The sequence below is a fragment of the Triticum urartu genome, unplaced genomic scaffold, assembly GCF_003073215.2.
Source record: "Triticum urartu cultivar G1812 unplaced genomic scaffold, Tu2.1 TuUngrouped_contig_8930, whole genome shotgun sequence".
In the NCBI taxonomy this organism is placed as follows: Eukaryota; Viridiplantae; Streptophyta; class Magnoliopsida; order Poales; family Poaceae; genus Triticum; species Triticum urartu.
Genome location: NW_024119928.1, coordinates 1 through 11,829, shown reverse-complemented (window position 1 = coordinate 11,829; position 11,829 = coordinate 1). Strand labels below are relative to the sequence as shown.

The 11,829-nt window shown below is 41.9% G+C and overlaps 1 long non-coding RNA gene across 1 annotated transcript; it reads left to right on the top strand.

The window, feature by feature from the left end:
* The first annotated feature begins 700 nt into the window (after positions 1-700).
* On the top strand, positions 701-3,445 carry LOC125532064. Its single transcript, XR_007293713.1, has 4 exons — positions 701-890; positions 1,964-2,035; positions 3,003-3,092; positions 3,195-3,445. It is a non-coding gene; the product is annotated as an uncharacterized LOC125532064 (long non-coding RNA).
* The last annotated feature ends 8,384 nt before the right edge of the window (positions 3,446-11,829 follow it).

Sequence of the window (11,829 nt, the reverse complement as noted above, 5' to 3'; positions counted from 1 at the left end):
CGCCCCCTCCTTCCTTCTCTTCCCTCTTCCCCTTCCTTGTCTCCTACTCCTACTACATGGAAGGACTCCTAGTTGGACTAGGAAAGGGGGAATCCTACTCCCGGTGGGAGTAGGACTCCCCTAGGGCGCGCCATAGAGAGGGCCGGCCCTCCCCTCCTCCACTCCTTTATATACGGGGGCAGGGGGCACCCCATAGACACACAAGTTGATCTTCGTAATCGTTCCTTGGCCGTGTGCGGTGTCCCCCTCCACCATATTTCACCTCGGTCATATTGTAGCGGTGCTTAGGCGAAGCCCTGCGACGGTAGAACATCAAGATCGTCACCACGCCGTCGTGCTGACGGAACTCCTCCCCGACGCTTTGCTGGATCGGAGCCCGGGGATCGTCATCGAACTGAACGTGTGCCAAGAACTCGGAGGTGCCGGAGTAACGGTGCTTGGATCGGTCGAACCGTGAAGACGTACGACTACATCAACCACGTTGTGCTAACGCTTCCGTTGTCGATCTACAAGGGTACGTAGATCACACTCTCCCCTCTCGTTGCTATGCATCACCATGATCTTACGTGTGCGTAGGAAATTTTTGAAATTACTACGTTCCCCATTAAGAGATATATATTTTTTTTAGCAAAAAAGTGATTTTTTTTGCACAAATTTTTTATTTCCATAGAATAAGTTGTCTACATATAAAAAAATATTTTCCTAAATCACCTAAGTTTACTCTAAAAAAATCAACTGAGTTTTGTAAATATGGTTTCGTAGATATTCTAGCCTAAACAAATTGTTTGTTTTGTTTGCAGGGCCTTACTAAATTTTAAAAGGATGTCAAAGCAACATTTTTGAGGTTTTGTGCACACGCCCAAGCAAGAAGCTTCAAGGTCCACTTCTAGGTACTCATAAAGCTATCCAACTTTTTTTTTTCAGCAAGAAAAGAGGAGTTGCCTCAAACACACAAGAGTTGCTTACTGCTAACACTGATTTTGCATGAGATGAGGTCGATATGCATGGGATGAGAGGGGGGGGGGGAATGGGTTTTGATGGCGATAGCATCATCATCAGGTTTTTGACAACTGGCAATTTTTGAGAGGGCTCGAGCCGGAAGTTGCCTAGCAAAGGGGCATGAGTTGCATGCTCGATTGCTCGTGTATATGTAATTTGGGAAACTGATAAGCAGAGTACACGAGTTGGACTGCCTCGGGAAAGTGCGGAAAATTGCCCAACACAGAGTAGACTGTTGCTACATATGCTTGTGTGAGTTGCTGGAAGTAGTTTTTTTCTTCAGAAAATGATAGGCAGTCCATGCTTGGTTTTTTATACAAATGTGTCGCTAGGTTGACATGAACTTTCATCATGTGTTTAAACTTGCCTAACCATTTTTGTGTACGTACTATTTGCCTCAAAATGATGCAGAACTTTGTCCTCAAAATGTAGTCTCTTTATAGTTCAGAAAACACACACATATCGAGGGCTAGGCAACTTCACACAGCTAGACCAAGCAATTGACACAGAGAGAGAGATCAAGCAACTTAAAAACTATTGGGGTAGGAAGGTTTTTGGGTGTTAGGCATTTTATGCGTGTGTAAATAGAGAATTCATAAATCTTTTTGTCCAAACAATAGGCAAGTCATAGATAAACCCATAGCAAGTCTCACGTAGTTGTCAAGAAAGTCCTGCCTTTTGGTTGTCAAGCATCCAAAAACTTGCCTAGCCAGTTTGTCTTATTTTGTAGGTGCCTAAAAAATGATGCAAAATTTTCCATCTCCTTGTTTTCTCTTATATGTGGGGCTTGGTTCATCGTCGTGTGTTTGAGATGCACCCAACACTATTATTAGCTATTTGTCTACGAGCACTTTTTTCGCTTCGTTATTTTGGTTGTTGGGGAGCGAGGAGCCCCGTAGCTATTTTTTTGCTACGGAACCCCACACACCCTTTGTGTTTTCATTTCATTTTATATTTTTCTCAGGAGTCACCTACAAAAATCTCAAGCTATCAAAGAAATGCCCAAGAAAAGGAAACCATCACCAAGTACTCTCCGGTAATTTTCACATCCTGTTCCGGGGCTTAGTTCCGTACTATCTAGGGGGATCAACTGTTCTTGATTACCTGATTTTGCATTTGAAATTGCCTAAAAAAACTCAGAACTTGCCTACATTTTTTCGAGTGATTACATTAAAAATGAATATGAAGAGCCTAGTAGGTCTGTTAATGACACAACATATCACAAATTGCTTAATGGTATCACTAGGTTTTCTTAAACAAATCCATAGAAGTTGTTGCCTTTTTTCCAGGAAGAACCATTTTTGTACAAAAGCAAACTAAAAACGACGGGCTTTTGTTTTTGCTTTCTCCCACCCATTTCATTTTTGCTTAAGAAGCGCCTGCTTAAAAAGCGCTGCCCCCCCCCCCCCCCCCCCCCCTCCACATCAAGTTCTAGCATGCAAAGCATATATAAGTTACTTACTAGCAACACTCATTTTTGATTAAACAAACCTTAGAAGTTGTTGCTCTTTTTTGTTTTTTCAACACTCTTCTAGTACAAAAGGCAACGTAAGAAAAAAACATCAAGGGGTTTCTCTGGATGTACAACATCCAATAGTTGGACAAAGAGAACTGAAACAGTTTTCATGTCCTGACTTGACTTGCTTATTGTCAATGATTGATTTGCTTAAAAATCTGATATAGTTGCTCACACTTTGCCCCCCTACACATCAAGTTCTAGCACGCGCGAAACACACAAGAATTGCTTACTGCCAACACTGGTTTTGCTTAAACAAACCCTAGAACTTGGCTGCTCTTTTTTGTTTTTTCAACACATTTATAGTACAAAAAGCAACCTAAGAAAAGCATCAAGGGGTTTCTCTGAATGGACAACAGCCAGCAGGTGGATAAAGGAAAACGAAACACTTTTCATGTACTGGCACTTGCTTTTTGTCAATACTTTGATTTGCTTAAAAAACCGCTATAGTTGCTCACTAATTCCTTTTTACTGTTTCTTGCAATAGGTGCAGTACAAATCAATACTAGTTGCTCATGCAGATGGAAGAAACAAGGGGAAAACATTGGAAAAGGAGTTTGCAATCAGGATGAACAAGGTGAGGAAAAGTCAAACCTTCTATCTCTTTCCTCTTATACACCATGGTTCACTTTTCTATCTCTCCCTTTTGTGTTTAGATTCTTATAGATCTCTTTTTCAGTTCTCAAGCTATATGTGGCAGCCATTACAGGGACCTTCGGATGAGGGGCAAGGGAGGAGAGGGGGCGTGGGGAGAAGAAGCAGAAGGGCGTGGGAACGGCGCGTCTAGAGCGCTCCCTCTCGCTGGGTGGATGAGGGACACGAGAGACGGTGGACCCTCTCACTTTCCAAATCTGGACAAGGGAACCGAAACCTACCTAATATGGGAGGCTGCTAGGAGGCGCTAGCGGGCAGACGTTTGCCCGCTAGTCGCGTCCTATTTTTATAGGCCCAATATGTTGTTTGCACTGACACTTCAGAAAACAGTGATACAACAGAATTAGAGGTCCATGCTATAAACACTCAAAAAACAAAATAATCAACTTGGTCCAGAAACATATGTTCTTATCAAAAGCTACAGTCAGTACAACTTGAACGCCCTCATATTGCAGACCCACTTGTTTCCATTTCATAGTTTGTATTTCACTAAAATAAAACTAATGATACAAGGAGAAGTGCCTCATACACAAGCAAAACTGTATGGACACTGTGATTCATCAAAAAAACTAAAAAATACACAGAATATAGCACAATGCCGTTACAGCCGGGCACACTAATCACCATGGCCCTATTACAACAATAAAAATACTAACTCATGTATGATTACCACAGGGTGATCGACAATACATGCATGGATGCAGCTGGATTAACCAAATTGACAGAATAATAACCAATGAAATCAACATTTTCTTATGGGACGGGTGTTGGTCAGAAAAAATCAATTCAGATTGTTCTTGTACATACCCCACGAAAATGTGTTCTTGTACAAACATCTCCTTCCCATCTTCTTCCTAGCTACACAAAACAGGAGCATCATGCTTTCGGTGGTCTCCAAAATCAGCCCCATCCCAGTGAAATCAGGGGTAAACAGGAACTGTGGACCTAACAATGTCTGTTGGTGTCCCAATGCTGATACTGACGGCAGAGACTGGCCTGCACAAATCAACAAGATCAAGTCAGAAATGACCAGCTTATTTGACATAGTACCCTCCTATAACTAAGTCGTGAAACAGTAGAGGAAAGTGTCTTTTATAACCAGTCATTTAACAAATGCTCAACAGTTCTAACTAGGGACTTGTTGGGGTGTCTGGCTGGCCCATTTATGAGAGAAGAAAGAACTCTACTTCCGTCCACTCCATAATTTTTGATGCAAAGTCATAATGTAGAAATACTTGCAAATTATACACAGAACTAACACTTGTGGCGTAAAAAGGAGACATACTACCCTGACGAGTTACTAGCAAAGGCATCATTGACACTAACTACAAACACCCTATCACCCATTTTACATTCAGTAAAGGGTGACTAACTACATAATAAGAATATATAATTGACCTACTCGATTATAATAGGTCAACCATGAAAGAAGTTCTAGTCCTACAATGCTGGTTGCGTGATAGCACTATCGAGAAGCGATTAAAAATATAATTCTTCTAAGATTTTAATATAATTAGCATGCTACAAAAATCAAACTCAAAACACAACACATGTAAAGAGCAACAAAAAGGAGAAACTCTGCCATGAATAGTACCTTCATCATTCCAGTCTCTCTCTCCAGGATACTATTCACAGCAAAATTTCTCTTTCTTACAACTATATGCTAGACCAGATTTTGATTTGAAATATTAGACATGATTGATACGGTAGTAACACAATGCCTTGTTGTAGCACTACACTTCCTCTTGGTCAACCATTTATGTCTACTGTTTTCTTATTGCCGTTTGAGTTGCAGAACCCTGAGTTTGATCCTTTTTGTAAGGAACATGCAGAGACAAGAAAAGTAGGAATTAAGTTACACGCATATAGGCATAGGCGAATTCTCTTGCGTGTGTGTGTGTGTGCGTGTGTGCGCGCGCGCGTGCGCGTGCGTGCGTGCGTGTGCGCGTGTGCGTGTGCGTGTGCGCGTGCGTGCGTGCATGTGTGTGTGTAACTGCACACAATATTATATGTTCCAGTGAATCAAATGGCTATCATAGCACTGTCATGGAGTAGTCTATTTCAAATTTCTAAACTCTAACAAGTTGGTCAGATTACGACCAGTTTTGGTGTACACCCACAACAACAGAGAATAATCAGGACAGCTCTTACTATCATTGGAAGCCCTAGGTTCCTAGCTATTGCTCAAAATTTCATCTCATCTATTTCAAACGAAGGCACAAGAATACCTAGGCCCCTAGCTAAAAGGCACACACAACTTGTAGGACCCGGCACAATCACACAACTTCCAGCCAAGCAAAACAATCAATGGTCAAGATGGAAATAATCATCATTGTAACATGAAGAGAAAGGAGAGCCCATGTTGTAGGTCTAAGTGTGAAACAGTAGTAAAAGTAATTAGTTAATTCCAGCAATATATGAGCATACATTTAACTTCTATTAGAATTTTTTCAAAACTAACCTACATAGTTGGTAGTCCAGCAAAACAGATTACTCTGACCAACAAAAGGGCAGATGATATGAGTAGAAATACCACTAAGATGTATGCTGTGAGAATAGATTTGCTCGTCCTATGTAAATTAGAAACAACTGCAATAACTCAAGCATGCTGGTGTGAAGTACATAAGCATGTGAGGAGCATGGTTCAGCATGCCTACAGCCATACATAAGGTTCATACAGAACTGGGTTCATAGTTCAAATAAAGCAAACTTATTATGTGAGTTTTCAACATAGAAAGCAAAGAAGCAAGGACTCTAATAACCTGCTTAATCAGAGCAAGACCTATTCAAGTTAAGGAAGAATATCGATACATTTCATACATGACTCAGCATCAGATAACAACAAACGAGTGTTGCAACAGATAACAACATGCAGGGAACCACAATCACACAATGCTAAAGTGATATTTGCCACTCTAAAGCATAACACAAATTTGTAGGACCCGGCACTATGTGCCAAGTGATGACACGGAAGCCTAAACCAATGACATGAAATAAGTCACATGTGACCATGTGAGGAAGATGAACTGTCTAGCGATTGCTAGTTGCCTCATATAAAAAAATGAGGAAAGAGATGTAGATCATTTGAGTCCGAATAGCAAACCTTGTAAGATCATCCTTGAACACAGGGAATGCAGGAGGCCAGATCATCATGAAAGGATGTAAAGTAACTGGAAACCTATAATCATCTGTCCTCTCATGCACTTTACGCAGTGCCCTGCTCTTGATATCCAGATAGAATGCGCATCGACCCATTATCAAGAACAGAAATTCAGCATTGTCTCCCACACAGCTTACCTGAACATGATCAATATGCTCATCCACAAGCGAATGATCTAACTTCCTCAAACAAATGGTATCCACTGCAAACCAGCAGTCCCCCTTGTGGAGCCAGATGCCGAGTAGCCCCTTGGCATGGATGAGATATACATCGGAAGAATCATCGGCCCGTGACAGCGCGATGTCTGAAAAGCCATTCTCTAGTCCTTCTGGGAGTTGAATTGTGGACAAACATGAGTTTGTCAAATCCATAATGAAAATGTCTGTCAGGTCAGCCAACACATAGATTTTATTTTTGACCAGCACAGCTTTTGGTTCACACCGTGGACGAAGAGTGAGCTTTGTCGTGGCCGAAGTATGCTTGCACCACTCACCATACTGTAGCACATATACTTGCACTGTGTAGTCCGTTGTCCCCCTGGCAAACTCCATGGGCACATAAAAGTGGGACAGCCTGCCGTCGTCTTTTTCTCTGGCGAGGATTTGATGATAATAGACGCGATCCTGGTCCTTGATTCGAGGGAGTGGATGTAAGGTGTTTCTCTCAGGGCACAGCGGGCTGCGCATTCCTTCAGAGCGGCCGCTTTTGTAGCTGAACAATGAGGTGGAGATGATGCCGTTCTGGCAATTCTCGATCCGCACAAGGTCGTGGTGGCTGAAGCTGTAGCTTGACATGCGACGGACAACGGCTGCGAGCTCTGGGGCCTGGAGCGGCATCAGGACGAAGCATGGAGAGGTCGTCACCGAATACGGCCCATAGTCAAGATAGAAGCCAAGGAGGCGGGGCGGGTTGAGCTTGCGGAAACGACGGAGGAAGGCGGGCTCGGAGGCGTGGTGGTTCCAACGCTTGCAAACGAGGGCGGCGCACACCAGGGTGGTGGGGAAGCCGACTCGGACAAGGATCTCCCTGAGGAGGTTGTCGTCATCGAGCACCCTAGATGCCTCTGCCGCCATGGAAGTGGAACAGCACGGCTATGTCTTCTTGCCATCCACATATGTTGTCTCGTTGGTACCCAACACCCTGAAAAAATAAAAATCTGAATCGATGAACAAAGGAGGCGGGTCGAGAGCTGCGCGAAGTGTACTGAGGTTTTTTTTTTGAAAGCATGCCTCGCCTCTCGCATGGCCCAGATCAAGAAGGCATATGCAATTCCGGCCCATAAAGCCCAGCACATCTGTCTGCCGCCGCTGAGAACAACAGTGTCTCAGAAAGAAACGTACCCCTCTCTGACATAGGGAAAAAAACTCATCTTGAAAAAAGAAAAAAAGGTACCTGTTGTTACAAAAACATACTCGTTGAAATTTTTTTAGTAGAATGACATGCATGCATGCTTTTTGATTAAAAAAACTGATTACCATTTGCTATCCGAGATTGCGTTCCGATCCGAGATGCACAATGTAAGCAATGGTATCTCACCGATGAATGACTGTGGCGGACCATTTCCATCCATGTTGGCATGCATGTACAACACACCCAAAGAGAACAGATGTGGCGGTTGAATGTTGCATGTGCCGGTTTTGATGGATACTAGCGGTTGGGGCGCCACCCGGTGGCGCCGCTTGAGAGGAAGTTGGGCGGTGCCAGGTGGGAGGCGTCCCTTTCACTTTCTTATTTATACTCCCTCTGTTCCTAAATATAAGTCTTTGTAGAGATTCTACTATAGACCACATACGGATGTATGTAAATGCATTTTAGAGTGTAGATTCACTCATTTTGCTTCGTATGTGGTCCATAGTGAAATCTCTTTAAAGACTTATATTTAGGAACGGAGGGAGTACTATGTAATGGTATTGCATGAGATTCAAAGTAACAAGCTCGTCTAAGTGCAAAATAAGTGAAACAGAAGTAAGCTGGTACATTGGGTATGCCAAAAACTAAGTAGTATAACATCATCAAAAGAAGGAAGGTTACCACTGCCTAACGTATAAAAAGTACATCACTATTGTGAAAGAAAGACAATTAAGATATAGCAGCAGCATGGTGTTGCTTGTCTCCATTGGCTCAGGACAAGATACCTGCAACATAAAAATACTCAGGAAACGATGGCATAAGAAAGTTACTCAGCAATAGAAAAGCAAGCTAATTATAGGCGATTGCATCCTTATTGTTAACCACAATTAAAAGGAATTCCCCAATCATCATTCAGCTGTGAACGAGAAACACGAAGGCACAAAGCGCAAGAAATTTTGCCTGGTAACTAAAGCAGGAAGCTAACATCATAGCAGAATGAGGTATGTTGTTGCATCTTCAGTCGCAGCCTATGACCTAGATTCTGAAGAAGTTTCTGAAAACAGTCATCATTCAAACCTGAGAAAACACAACTGACCTCAAGTGTGGTATATATGCATACTTTGACCCAATCCATCTATTGAGACATCCATTTATTCAGTACAGAGGGTACATATTGATCTGTAAAACATTGGCTGCTTCAACTTTAAAACATCAGTTACCAACAAACGGTAAAAAATTCAGTAAGAAAAGTTTTTCTGAAGGATGTGAAAAATTTAGGGAAAAAACCATCTAGATGAGTCCTAGGGGAGTAGCAGCGCCGTGCCTTGCCACAGGGGTCGCAAGGAGGCGCAGTGTCGAGCCTTGTCAACAAGAAGAGAAGGCTGGGGGAGAAGCCAGGTCTCATGATGGCGACTTATATTCCTGGCAACACATCCTGCCAAACACAGTGCATATCATTCTTATACTATTTCAAACAGAGCCTATATGAGAATGTAACAACTAAATAATTTCAGTTCTGGTCACAAGGACCATTCTATTGAAAAACACTTATTACTAAGCAAGCAATCGACACATTAGTAATATATTTTGCTTGACACTTTGCTTTAAAATTTAAAACCTGTTACAAAATGGAAGAATTTCTAGAAACAAAACTAATTTCTTTCCCTCAGTGTGCAACTGAGCAATATGCATGCAAAGCAAACAATCTCGTTACTAATGGCATATCTTAGAAATCTTACAAATTAAATATCCTTTATACATCAAGGGTGAAAAGAACAATAAAATCAGGCAATTGATTTATAACTCAACATAAAAAGATCTACACGGGTAGATTGTGTCCAGAATACATACTCTAGATCATCTAATAGTTGATTATTTCCCTTTACAACATAATAAGAATGGCATAGACAATGAGCTATAGGTAAATGTGCTACAATATGGTATGATGCACTGCTTATTTTCTGAAACAAAGACACATTTATTGGATGGCAGAATTTAACTGTAGCAGAATGAAATGGAGAGTCAACAGAAGGTAAACAGAGTGCTGCAAGCAGCCAAGCTTTGCTCCAAGTTTCACAATTCTACTTACATATACATGTATCAGTTCTATTAGATTAATGGTTCGTCAATCCCCTAGAGAATAAATTTTCCATCTGTAGTAGCAAATCATAAAATTAGCAGTGCAAATGAACAAGATACTCATGTCTGGCTTGCAACGCCTGAAGCCTAAAAGGAAGGACACATATAATACAAGAAAAATGCGGGGAATGAGCATTTGCTTCATGTGATAACATAATCCAGTATAAGGGAAAACATTCAACAAAATAAATATTTCACAATCCAGGACCAAAAACACCAAATACGCGAAACATCCAACCCACGCAAACTAATAACTACAGTCATAATCCATTAATCTCTTTTCCTTCTATCTTTCCCCACGGAAATACAAAGGTGACATCCCAAAAATGTGTAACACAAGCACTGCCCTCGAGGGAGCATAGTAACTACGAAACCACCAGACTTACGACTTAAACACATATAGAGAGTTACCAAAGCACGTCAAAATATCAAATTATCCCAGGAACTGGTGAAATTCCTCTCAAGTATCTTTGAAATTCAACTTGGAACAACATCCATATGACAAAGTCATCATCGCATACTCGCATTGCATTAGTTGAGGACCACATCTCCAGCTAGTCTAACAGCAAGCGGCGCCTCGCGACTCGATAATACAGTTTTTCTGAAGAACTGTAATCTCCAGATTATAAGGAGAATGCATATGATCAGAAGTCAGTGGTGAATACATACCTCGGTGATGGATCAGCTGATGACCAAGGAGCTCACCATGATGTGTGTCCTGATCTGTAAGTCCAACCAAGAGAGAAAACAGAGAAAGGTCAGCAGCTTCTGTGCAGCATCGATAAGAACAAAAAAGACAACGTGGGAAGCACCAAAGGATGGCTGACGAAGAGGTGCGCCCTATTCTATTACTACAGATGCAGCAAACCAGTCATAACGCATCACCAATATACAACTCTATCTAATCTATGAAACAAATGTACACCTAAATTGTGTCATGCGTCATCCTTTTTTTCCCAATATAGCAACCCTGAACCCAAGTGACATCAAACAATCCATGCACACCATCAAACTAAATGAGAGACATCTAAAAAAACTTAAGTAAAAGAAACGAGGGCCTAATGCACGTACCTTGAATACCCTAGCCTAACAGAATTGTGATACCTTAATCCACACCAAGATTAAGCAACTGCAAAACTAATTGGGCAGAACATGAGTAACACAATGTCAATCAGGCAAAGACAAAAGAAAGGAAAGTACAGAAGAAAAGAAAGCAGCCATGCCGGCTTGTAGCGCTGATGCACCTGTATAGTAGAAACACAACCAAACAATCTGTATGGGAATATCATTGAACAAATGGTATGCGGATCTCGGAAGTAGACCAGACGTATGAACTCGCGGGCGTGTAGGTCCTAGAGGATGTCGAGGAAGCGGACGAGGAGGAGGGTGACATACTCAATGAGCTTGTCATCCACAGAGACCTTGTCGGTACACGGAGCCGCAGCTGCGCGTAGATCGACTGACAAGCTTGGTGTTCATTATAAACAGAAAAGGTCAGGTGATAAAGCTCAAAGCTTCAGGTTACAGTTTTCATGTTTAAAATTCACTATGAGGACATATCATAACTGCGAGGATCACAATCTTTCCTTTGATTTAAGAACGATGCTAGTTGGCTATCTGAGATCTTGTAGAGAAATCAAACAAGATCATATTGCCTATTTAAAAGATGAGGATGTATCTGAATTTATCACATTATATTTTTATGTCAGTATCTGAACATGTACCAGAAACAAGAACATATCTCCAAACCGTCACTCTCCTGGCAACGAACCAACCAAATCAATCAACCTCCACAAGCCCAAAAGAGCAAGGAATCTCCCACAATCATGAAATCGCTGTAATCATTCAGTCAGACAACATAAACACGAGAGGGATGGGGATGGATGGAACACAACTTACAAGTCAGGGTGGAAGACAGAGCATCACCGCCCAAGCATGGCAAGCACCCCAATACAGCAGCAGCCACGACGGAGGGAAGATGCGCTCCCCTGACCGGACGGATCGATGAGTC